This window comes from Balaenoptera ricei, chromosome 6 (assembly GCF_028023285.1).
Source record: "Balaenoptera ricei isolate mBalRic1 chromosome 6, mBalRic1.hap2, whole genome shotgun sequence".
NCBI classification, from domain to species: domain Eukaryota; kingdom Metazoa; phylum Chordata; class Mammalia; order Artiodactyla; family Balaenopteridae; genus Balaenoptera; species Balaenoptera ricei.
Window position 1 is genome coordinate 28,552,273 of NC_082644.1, and position 12,396 is coordinate 28,564,668.

The following is a 12,396-nucleotide window of genomic DNA, read 5'->3' on the forward strand; positions in this document are numbered from 1 at the left end:
TCCTCCCCACAGATACATCAGAAATACATCTACACGTGGAAGTGCTCCTATAGAACACCCACTGAACGCTGGCAGAAGACCTCAGACCTCCCCAGAGGCAAGAAACTCCCCACGTACCTGGGTAGGGCAAAAGAAAAAAGAAAAAACAGAGACAAAAGAATAGGGACGGGACCTGCACCAGTGGGAGGGAGCTGTGAAGGAGGAAAGGTTTCCACACACTAGAAGCCCCTTCACGGGTGGAGACTGCGGGTGGCAGAGGGGGGAAGCTTCAGAGCCACGGAGGAGAGCACAGCAACAGGGGTGCGGAGGGCAAAGCGGAGAGATTCCCGCACAGAAGATCGGTGCCGACCAGCACTCACCAGCCCGAGAGGCTTGTCTGCTCACCCGCCGGGGCGGGCGGGGGGCTGGGAGCTGAGGCTCGGGCTTCAGTCGGATCCCAGGGAGAGGACTGGGGTTGGCAGCATGAACACAGCCTGAAGGGGTTAGCGCACCACAGCTAGCCGGGAGGGAGTCCGGGAAAAGTCTGGAGCTGCCGAAGAGACAAGAGACTTTTACTTGCCCCTTTGTTTCCTGGTGCGCGAGGAGTGGGGATTAAGAGCGCTGCTTAAAGGAGCTCCAGAGACGGGCGCGAGCTGCGGCTATCAGCGCGGACCCCAGAGACGGGCATGAGACGCCAAGGCTGCTGCTGCCGCCACCAAGAAGCCTGTGTGTGAGCACAGGTCACTATCCCCACCTCTCCTCCCGGGAGCCTGTGCAGCCCGCCACTGCCAGGGTCCCATGATCCAGCGACAACTTCCCCGGGAGAACGCATGGCACGCCTCAGGCTGGAGCAACATCATGCCGGCCTCTGCTGCCGCAGGTTCGCCCGCATCTGTACCCCTCCCTCCCCCCGGGCCTGAGTGAGCCAGAGCCACCAAATCAGCTGCTCCTTTAACCCTGTCCGGTCTGAGCGAAGAACAGACGTCCTCAGGCGAACTACACACAGAGGCGGGTCCAAATCCAAAGCTGAATCCCAGGAGCTGTGCGAACAAAGAAGAGAAAGGGAAATTTCTCCCAGCAGCCTCAGGAGAAGCGGATGAAATCTCCACAGTCAACTTGATGTACCCTGCATCTGTGGAATACCTGAATAGACAACGAATCATCCCAAATTGAGGTGGTGGACTTTGGGAGCAAGATAGATTATTTTCTCCCCTTTTCCTCTTTTTGTGAGTGTGTATGTGTATGCTTCCGTGTTAGATTTTGTCTGTATAGCTTTGCTTTAACCATTTGTCCTAGGGTTCTGTCCATCCGTTTTGTTTTTTTTTTGTTTGTTTGTTTTTTTTTTTACTTTAAAAAAATTTTTTTAATAATATTTTTTTATTTTAATAACTTTATTTTATTTTATCTTTATTTTATTTTACCCCCATCTTTCTTTCTTTCTTTCTATTTTTTCTCCCTTTTATTCTGAGCCATGTGGAGGACAGGCTCTTGGTGCTCCAGCCAGGCGTCAGGGCTGTGCCACTGAGGTGGGAAAGCCAACTTCAGGACACTGATCCACAAGAGACCTTAGAGCTCCACGTAATAACAAATGACAAAAATCTCCCAGAGATCTCCATCTCAACACCAAGACCCAGCTTCACTCAACGACCAGCAAGCTACAGTGCTGGACACCCTATGCCAAAATACTAGCAAGACAGGAACACAGCCCCATCCATTAGCAGAGAGGCTGTCTAAAACCATAATAAGGCCACAGACACCCCAAAACACCACCAGATGTGGACCTGCCCACCAGAAAGACAAGATCCAGCCTCATCCACCAGAACACAGGCACTACTCCCCTCCACCAGGAAACCTACACAACCCACTGAATCAACCTTAGCCACTGGGGACAGACACCAAAAACAATGGGAACTAGGAACCTGCAACCTGTGAAAAGGAGACCCCAAACACAGTAAGATCAGCAAAATGAAAAGACAGAAAAACACACAGCAGATGGAGGAGCAAGGTAAAAACACACCAGACCTAACAAATGAAGAGGACATAGGCAGGCTACCTGAAAAAGAATTCAGAATAATGATAGTAAAGATGATCCAAAATCTTGGAAATAGAATACAGAAAATGTAAGAAACATTTAACAAGGACCTAGAAGGACTAAAGAGGAAACAAGCAATGATGAACAACACAATAAATGAAATTTAAAATACTCTAGAAGGGATCAATAGCAGAATAGCTGAGGCAGAAGAAGAAATAAGTGACCTGGAAGATAAAATAGTGGAAATAACTACTGCAGAGCAGAATAAAGAAAAAAGAATGCAAAGAACTGAGGACAGTCTCAGAGACCTCTGGGACAACATTAAACACACCAATATTTGAATTACAGGGGTCCCAGAAGAAGAAGAGAAAAAGAAAGGCACTGAGAAAATATTTGAAGAGATTATATTTGAAAACTTCCCTAATATGGGAAAGGAAATAGTTAATCACGTCCAGGAAGCACAGAGAGTCCCAAACAGGATAAATCCAAGGAGAAACACGCCAAGACACATATTAATCAAACTATCAAAAATTAAATACAAAGAAAACATATTAAAAGCAGCAACGGAAAAACAACAAATAACACACAAGGGAATCCCCATAAGGTTAACAGCTGATTTTTCAGCAGAAACTCTGCAAGTCAGAAGGGAGTGGCAGGACATATTTAAAGTGATGAAGGAGAAAAATCTACAACCAAGATTACCCAGCAAGTATCTCCTTCAGATTTGATGGAGAAATTAAAACCTTTACAGACAAGCAAAAGCTGAGAGAGTTCAGCACCACCAAACCAGCTTTACAACAAATGTTAAAGGAACTTCTCTAGGCAAGAAACACAAGAGAAGGAAAACACCTACAATAACAAACCCAAAACAATTAAGAAAATGGGAATAGGAACATACATATCGATAATTACCTTAAATGTAAATGGTTTAAATGCTCCCACCAAAAGGCACAGACTGGCTGAATGGATACAAAAACAAAACCCGTATATATGCAGTCTACAAGAGACCCACTTCAGACCTAGGGACACATACAGACTGAAAGTGAGGGGATGGAAAAAGATATCCCATGCAAATGGAAATCAGAAGAAAGCTGGAGTAGCAATTCTCATATCAGACAAAATAGACTTTAAAATAAAGATTATTACAAGAGACAAAGAAGGACAGTACATAATGATCAAGGGATTGATCCAAGAAGAAGATATAATAATTGTAAATATTTATGCACCCAACATAGGAGCACCTCAATACATAAGGCAAATACTAACAGCCATAAAAGGGGAAATCGACAGTAACAAAATCATAGTAGGGGACTTTAACACCCCACTTTCACCAATGGAAAGGTCATCCAAAATGAAAATAAATAAGGAAACACAAGCTTTAAATCATACATTAAACAAGATGGAATTAATTGATATTTATAGGACATTCCATCCAAAAACAACAAAATACACATTTTTCACAAGTGCTCATGGAACATTCTCCAGGATAGATCATATCTTGGGTCACAAATCAAGCCTTGGTAAATTTAAGAAAATTGAAATCGTATCAAGTATCTTTTCTGACCACAACGCTATGAGACTAGATATCAATTACAGGAAAAGATCTGTAAAAAATACAAACAAATGGAGGATAAACAATACACTACTTAATAACGAAGTGATCACTGAAGAAATCAAAGAGGAAATCAAAAAATACCTAGAAACAAATGACAATGGAGACACGACGGCCCAAAACCTATGGGATGCAGCAAAAGCAGTTCTAATGGGAAGTTTATAGCAATACAATCGTACCTTAAGAAACAGGAAACGTCTCAAATGAACAACCTAACCTTGCACCTAAAGCAATTAGAGAAAGAAGAACAACAAAAAAAAAAAAACCCCAAGTTAGCAGAAGGAAAGAAATCATAAAGATCAGATCAGAAATAAATGAAAAAGAAATGAAGGAAACGATAGCAAAGATCAATAAAACAAAAAGCTGGTTCTTTGAGAAGATAAACAAAATTGATAAACCATTAGCCAGGCGCATCAAGAGAAAAAGGGAGAAGACTCAAATCAATAGAATTAGAAATGAAAAAGGAGAAGTAACCACTGACACTGCAGAAATACAAAGGATCATGAGAGATTACTACAAGCAACTCTATGCCAACAAAATGGACAACCTGGAAGAAATGGACAAATTCTTAGAAATGCACAACCTACCGAGACTGAACCAGGAAGAAATAGAAAATATGAACAGACCAATCACAGGCACTGAAATTGAAACTGTGATTAAAAATCTTCCAACAAACAAAAGCCCAGGACCAGATGGCTTCACAGGCAAATTCTATCAAACATTTAGAGAAGAGTTCACACCTATCCTTCTCAAATTCTTCCAAAATATAGCATAGGGAGGAACACTCCCAAACTCATTCTACGAGGCCACCATCACCCTAATACCAAAACCAGACAAAGATGTCACAAAGAAAGAAAACTACAGGCCAATATCAGTGATGAACATAGATGCAAAATCCTCAGCAAAATACTAGCAAACAGAATCCAACAGCACAGTAAAAGGATCATACACCATGATCAAGTGGGGTTTATTTCAGGAATGCAAGGATTCCTCAATATACACAAATCAATCGACGTGATACACCATACTAACAAATTGAAGGAGAAAAACCATATGATCATCTCAATAGATGCAGAGAAAGCTTTTGACAAAATTCAACACCCATTTATGATAAAAACCCTGCAGAAAGTAGCCATAGAGGGAACTTTCCTCAACATAATAAAGGCCATATATGACAAACCCACAGCCAACATCGTCCTCAATGGTGAAAAACTGAAACCATTTCCACTAAGATCAGGAACAAGACAAGTTTGCCCACTCTCACCACTATTATTCAACATAGCTTTGGAAGTTTTAGCCACAGCAATCCGAGAAGAAAAAGAAATCCAAATCAGAAAAGAAGAAGTAAAGCTGTCACTGTTTGCAGATGACATGATAATATACAGAGAGAATCCTAAAGATGCTACCAGAAAACTACTAGAGCTAACCAATGAATTTGGTAAAGTAGCAGGATACAAAATTAATGCACAGAAATCTCTGGCATTCTTATACACTAGTGATGAAAAATCTGAAAGTGAAATTAAGAAATCACTCCCATTTACCATTGCAACAAAAAGAATGAAGTATCTAGGAATAAACCTACCTAAGGAGGCAAAAGACCTGTATGCAGAAAATTATAAGACACTGCTGAAAGAAATTAAAGATGATACAAATAGATGGAGAGATATACCATGTTCTTGGATTGGAAGAATCAACATTGTGAAAATGACTCTACTACCCAAAGCAATCTACAGATTCAATGCAATCCCTATCAAACTACCACTGGCATTTTTCACAGAACTAGAACAAAAAATTTCACAATTTGTATGGAAACACAAAAGACCCCGAATAGCCAAAGCAATCTTGAGAACGAAAAACGGAGCTGGAGGAATCAGGCTCCCTGACTTCAGACTATACTACAAAGCTACAGTAATCAAGACAGTATGGTACTGGCACAAAAACAGAAACATAGATCAATGGAACAGGATAGAAAGCCCAGAGATAAACCCATGCACATATGGTCACCTTATCTTTGATAAAGGAGGCAAGCATATACAGTGGAGAAAAGACAGCCTCTTCAATAAGTGGTGCTGGGAAAACTGGACAGGTACATGTAAAAGTATGAAATTCCAACACTCCCTAACACCATACACAAAAATAAACTCAAAATGGATTAAAGACCTAAATATAAGGCCAGACACTATCAAACTCTTAGAGGAAAACATAGGCAGAACACTCTATGACATAAATCACAACAAGATCCTTTTTGACCCAGCCCCTAGTGAAATGGAAATAAAAACACAAATAAACAAATGGGACCTAATGAAAGTTAAAAGCTTTTGCACAGCAAAGGAAACCATAAACAAGACCAAAAGACAACCCTCAGAATGGGAGAAAATATTTGCAAATGAAGCAACTGACAAAGGATTAATCTCCAAAATTTACAAGCAGCTCATGCAGCTCAATAACAAAAAAACAAACAACCCAATCCAAAAATGGGCAGAAGACCTAAATAGACATTTCTCCAAAGAAGATATACAGATTGCCAACAGACACATGAAAGAATGCTCAACATCATTAATCATTAGAGAAATGCATATCAAAACTACAATGAGATATCATTTCACACCAGTCAGAATGGCCATCATCAAAAAATCTAGAAACAATAAATGGTGGAGGGGGTGTGGAGAAAAGGGAACCCTCTTGCACTGTTGGTGGGAATATAAATTGATACACCACTATGGAGAACAGTATGGAGGTTCCTTAAAAAACTACAAATAGAACTACCATACGACCCAGCAATCCCACTACTGGGCATATACCCTGAGAAAACCACATTTCAAAAAGGGTCATGTACCAAAATGTTCATTGCAGCTCTATTTACAATAGCCAGGACATGGAAGCAACCTAAGTGTCCATCAACAGATGAATGGACAAAGAAGATGTGGTACATATACACAATGGAATATTACTCAGCCATAAAAAGAAACGAAATTGAGTTATTTGTGGTCAGGTGGATGGACCTAGAGTCTGTCATACAGAGTGAAGTAAGTCAGAAAGAGAAAAACAAGTACCGTATGCTAACACATATATATGGATTCTAAGAAAAAAAAAAAAAGGTCATGAAGAACCTAGGGGTAAGACTTGAATAAAGACACAGACCTACTAGAGCACGGACATGAGGATATGGGGAGGGGGAAGGGTAAGCTGTGACAAAGTGAGAGAGTGGCATGGACATATATACACTACCAAACGTAAAACAGATAGCTAGTGGGAAGTAGCCGCAGAGCACAGGGAGATCAGCTAGGTGGTTTGTGACCATCTAGAGGGGTGGGATAGGGAGGGTGGGAGGGAGGGAGACGCAAGAGGGAAGAGATATGGGAACATATGTTTATGTATAACTGATTCACTTTGTTATAAAGCAGAAACTAACACACCATTGTAAAGCAATTATACTCCGATAAAGATGTTAAAAAAAACAAAACTAAAAATAGAACTACCATACGACTCAGCAATCCCACTGCTGGGCATATACCCTGAGAAAACCATAATTCAAAAAGATTCATGTACCACAGTGTTCACTGCAGCTCTATTTACAATAGCCAGGACATGGAAGCATCCTAAGTGTCCATCGACAGATGAATGGATAAAGAAGATGTGGCACATATATACAATGGAATATTATTCAGCCATAAAAAGAAATGAAATTGAGTTATTTATAGTGAGGTGTATGGACCTAGAGTCTGTCATACAGAGTGAAGTAAGTCAGAAGGAGAAAAACAAATACCGTATGCTAACACATATATATGGAATCTAATTTAAAAAAAAATGGTTCTGAACAACCTAGGAGCAGGACAGGAATAAAGATGCAGACGTAGAGAATGGACTTGAGGACACGGGGAGTGGGAAGGGTAAGCTGGGACGAAGTGAGAGCGTGGCATGGACTTATATACACTACGAAACGTAAAATACATAGCTAGTGGGAAACAGCTGCATAGCACAGGGAGATCAGCTCCGTGCTTTGTGACCACATAGAGGGGTGGGATAGGAAGGGTGGGAAGGAGACACAAGAGGGAGGATATATGGGGATATATGTATAAGTATAGCTGATTCGTTTTGTTATACAACAGCAACTAACACAACAATGAAAACAATTATACTCCAATAAAGATGTTTAAAAACAAAACAAAACAAAACAAAAAAAAACAAAAGATTGGCTTAATAAGGTTATTGAGTTATTGAGATGTTAACTAGACATGGAACATAATTCAGTTCTAAGCTACTTTTGGATAGTAGACAAGAACTTTCTTTCTCAGTCTACTCATGTTGACTTCTGAATAATAGAAACAAAATGTAATAAAGAGGTAGTACACGAAAAATAATATACCTATCCCAATGCAAAAACGTTTTCTATTATAGTTCCCAGTAAGAATGTTAAATCAAAGGGTTATTGTGACTAGGAAGAGGGAGTCAGGTTAAAAAGTTATTTGTAAGATTGTAGGATGAACTTCAAACATTAAATGAGACAGAAAGAGAAGATGAATCTCTCCTGAGACAAAGAGAGAAGGAAAGATATCTTTTGCTCTGGTTTTCTTCAGCATACACTTATGGTGCTTACTATGTGCTGGGCAAGGTTCTAAGTACTTTGCAAATATTACTTTGTTTAGTCTGCATTAACAATCTTTGTGGTCTAGGCATTATGTTACTCATGCTCACTTGAGGAAATAGATGCACACACAGACATTAGGTATTTTTTTCTGAAGTCACAGAGCTGGCCCAGGGCAGTATCAGGCTTCAAACCCAGGCTCATAGTCACTATGCTGTCCAGCCTGTTTTCCTTTCTAGAACCACATGCAATCGGCCAATGTCAAATGCATTGAACATACTTCCCCTTCCAGAAGAAACATATCCATGAAATTCTCTCCCTGTACTTGCATGCAGCACTCAGTTCTCTGCAGCCCCTGAGCCCTTCTGCCTATCTGCATATCCAGGTAGACCAAAGAAAGCCTTAGAGATAGAATACATATATAGATATATATCATATATATGTATTGTACACTAAACACACCTAAATCTCCATTTCCCTAAATCACACGTATACACATACATTCTTGGTCTCTATGAAGGCTAAGCCATTGTGTCGTGGCTTTGGGTTGGCTACTGAACCTTCTAAGTCTGTTTCTGTACCTATAAACTAAGAATAAATGCACTATCTACCTCACTGGCTGAACAGAACTTATATTTTCCTCCTACACACTTACCTCTTGGTGCTTCTCATTCCTTAGAAAATTCAGCTGTCACTAACACATTCCCTATTCTTAACATGAAACACTTCTCCCTCGACTCCAGACACAGATGACTTGATCAGGGCACATGTATTCAGAGGAAGTGTGACCTTATTTGGGCTGAACACATTAGAGACACCAAAATCAAGAACCAGAGATACCAGGACCGAGATGGTCAGAACCAGAAGGTTAGGGAACTCCTGGAGTGAAGGCTGCATTTTAGGGACTGTCCTGCTGGGGTCATGAGCAAGTAAAGGGAACACGTGGAACCAGGAGGATGTGACAGCTGCTCTGAGAAGTAGAGATGGTGCTTCAGGCAGCTCTGAAGGTACAGAGAGGGTACCTTTAGGTCTGAGACATCATTCTGCTACTCCAAGCATGGGGAGGCTAGCTCTGTCACTTTGTCTCCTAGGAAACCCCTCTGCTTTTGGCTTCAGATAGTGTGCATGAGACTGTGGTCACTTGCAATCAAGTGATTTCTAAACTTGTGGGCTTATTGTAAAGATTAAATGAAATGAGACAAGGAAGCACCCCCCAAGAGAGTTGTAAGGCAACCAAAAGCACCATCCTCTGACATCTGATGCAAGTTAAAACAAAAGGAGCCGAGAGCAGGCCACCCTAGGTTCCTGGAGCATGGGCCCATGTGTGGTGTGGTGAGTCCAAAGGGACAGGGGGTGGGGCCAGACATGATGGGCAGCACAAAAGGTCTGCAGACTTCTCTAGAGATGAGCAGAGGGAGTGAGTCTGTGTTTGGGGAATGGAGAGGAATTGAAGTCATATGCTAAATTCACCAAAACTATTAAAAGATAGTTTGCTCCAGCAGAACCCAGCAGAGGTGGAACCCAGTGGAGGCAGAACCCAGCAGAAAATAATGACCTTTTAGGTTTGGAGTGTCCTTATTCACAAAAGAACCACAAAGGTGGGATCTTTGTTCACGAGCCGGGGGTCAGGCCAAAGCTCCTGCAGTGGGAGCTCTGAGTCCAAACCACTGGACTAACAGAGAAGCTCAGACCCCGTGGAATATTCATCAGAGTGCGGTCTCCCAGAGGTCCTCATCTCAGCACCAAGACCCAGCTCTACCCAACAGCTTACAAACTCCAGTGTTGGAAGCCTCAGGCCAAACAATCAATAACAGAGGAACAAAATCCCACTCATTAAAAAAAAAAAAAAGTGACAGCAACAAAATATGTCACAGATGATGGAGCAAGGTAAAAATTTACAAGACCAAATAAATGAAGAGGAAATAGGCAATCTACCTGAAAAAGAATTCAGAGTAATGATAGTAAAGATGATCCAGAATCGTGGAAATAGACTAGAGGTATGGATTGAGAAGATACAAGAAATGTTCAACAAAGATCTAGAAGAACTAAAGAACAAACAAACAGAGATGAACAACACAATAACTGAAGTGAAAAATACACTAGAAGGAATCAGTAACAGAATAACTGAGGCAGAAGAACGAATAAGTGATCTGGAAGACAAAATGGTGGAAATAACTCCTGAGGAGCAGAATAAAGAAAAAAGGATGAAAAGAATTGAAGACAATCTCAGAGACATCTGGGACAACACGAAACGTACCAACATTCTAATTATACTGGTCCCAGAAGAAGAAGAGAAAAGGAAAGGGTCTGAGAAAATATTGCAGAGATTATAGTTGAAAACTTCCCTAACATGGGAAAGGAAAAGGCCCTGGGTGTGTGGGGTGGGGTGTGCTGGGCCTAGGCTCAGTGCGACCAGAAGGGGCCTTGTCGTGTGGAGCATCAGGCCTGGGATCTGCAGGCTCCCCGAGGCCCACTGGGTCGGGGGAAATGCAGGCCGCATTTCCTTCTGGTCCTCCAATCCCCTGAGGGTCTCTCCCTGTCCCTGTCGTTCCCCTCGTTGTGAATGGGCCCCTCTGTGCATGGGAATCCCTCCCCTCCTCCAGCTGCCCCTCAGGGGCACCAGTCCCATCTGGCCTCCACTTCTCCTTCCCCTTCCCTCCCTCCATGTCCTACTGGGTCACTCAGGGGTTCCTCCAGTCCTCTTAGGTGTCCGAGGTCCCCCACCAACACCTGGTAGGTGTCCTAGTTGTGAGGAGACGCCAACTCTGCATCCTCCTACTCTGCCACCTTGACTCCAGCCCCCCAGCTTTTTTTCTGATGGAGATTTCCTTGAAGTCTAGGAGCTGAAATAATAAATAAAAACATGTAAAAAGAGGGAACAGCCACCACCAATTACGGCAGATTGGCTCTGTGCTGGGGTCCTTGTTCACCACTTAGCTAGGCTTGCTCTGAGCCTAGGGATTAGCCTGAGGTGAAAGCTTGAGGTCTTCTCAGGACTTTTCTGAGCATGTCATGCCTGGTCCTGCGTGTGGCTTTCTAAATTCCCCTGCATACAGGCTGCTTTGAAAGTCCTAATTTCCCATATAGTCTCACTTCCAGCTTCTACCTTGGGCTTTAAATGGTCTATTATATTTCTCCACCCAGAATCTCTTGACCCAGGCATCTGTTCAATTACAGTTGCCTTGTAGCTTTACAAGTAGCACCTGCCATTTTTCTGTGTTCTGTGTTATGCAAAACAGACAAGAGCATCTTGCTTCAGGCTTTCAGGCTTTCGGTTTTCCCCCTGACAGGTTGGAATAGTGGTACACAATAATTTGTAAATAAGGTCTACTCTGCTCCAACCAGTTGGAATTGGAGAACTGGAAACCAGGCTGCTGCTGGCTCAAGACTAAGACCACTGTTATGTTGGGAGGAGTGGAACAAGAGTAGGTAAATGGCCACAAAACTTTTCTATCTCTTTGGAGATGATTTTCTCCAATTGGGCATTTGCTTGGCTGTGGAAACCTTTGATGATTTTCCAGAGCTCTTACAGAGTTGGTTTAGAAGCTTCTGATTAGTTTTTGTTTTGAATGTTTCTGTAGGGAAACGAGAGTTTGAAACTTCCTAGACCATCATTTTGCTGCCATCTTTCTTCCTTTAACTTTTGATATAAATTTTAGAATAAGCTTGTCTATTGTGACAAAAAAAAAACCTGTTGGGAGTTGATAGGAATTGCATTTAAACCTACAGATCAATTTGGGAAGAATTAATATTTTACCATATTGAGTCTTCCAATCCATGAAAATAATATGCCTCTGTACTTTTTTTTTTTTTACCACTTGTTTAATTGTTTTCATCAGAGTTTTGTAGGTTTCATTATACAGATCTACATTTTTTAAACATTTATATTAAACATCTCATTTTGAAGGCAGTTATTGTATACATTTATTTATTTATATTTATTTGTAGCACTTTTTATTTTTCTTAAGCTGAGGTATAACTGACATACAACATTATATTAGTTTCAAGTGGACAACATAATGATTCAATATTTCTATATGTTGCAAAATTACGACCACAATAAGTCTAGTTAACATCCACCATCATATATTGTTACAATTTTTTTCTTGTGATAAGAACGTTTAAGATCTATTCTCTTAGAAACTTTCAAATATGCAGTACAGTATTTTTACCTAGAGTTGCCGTGTT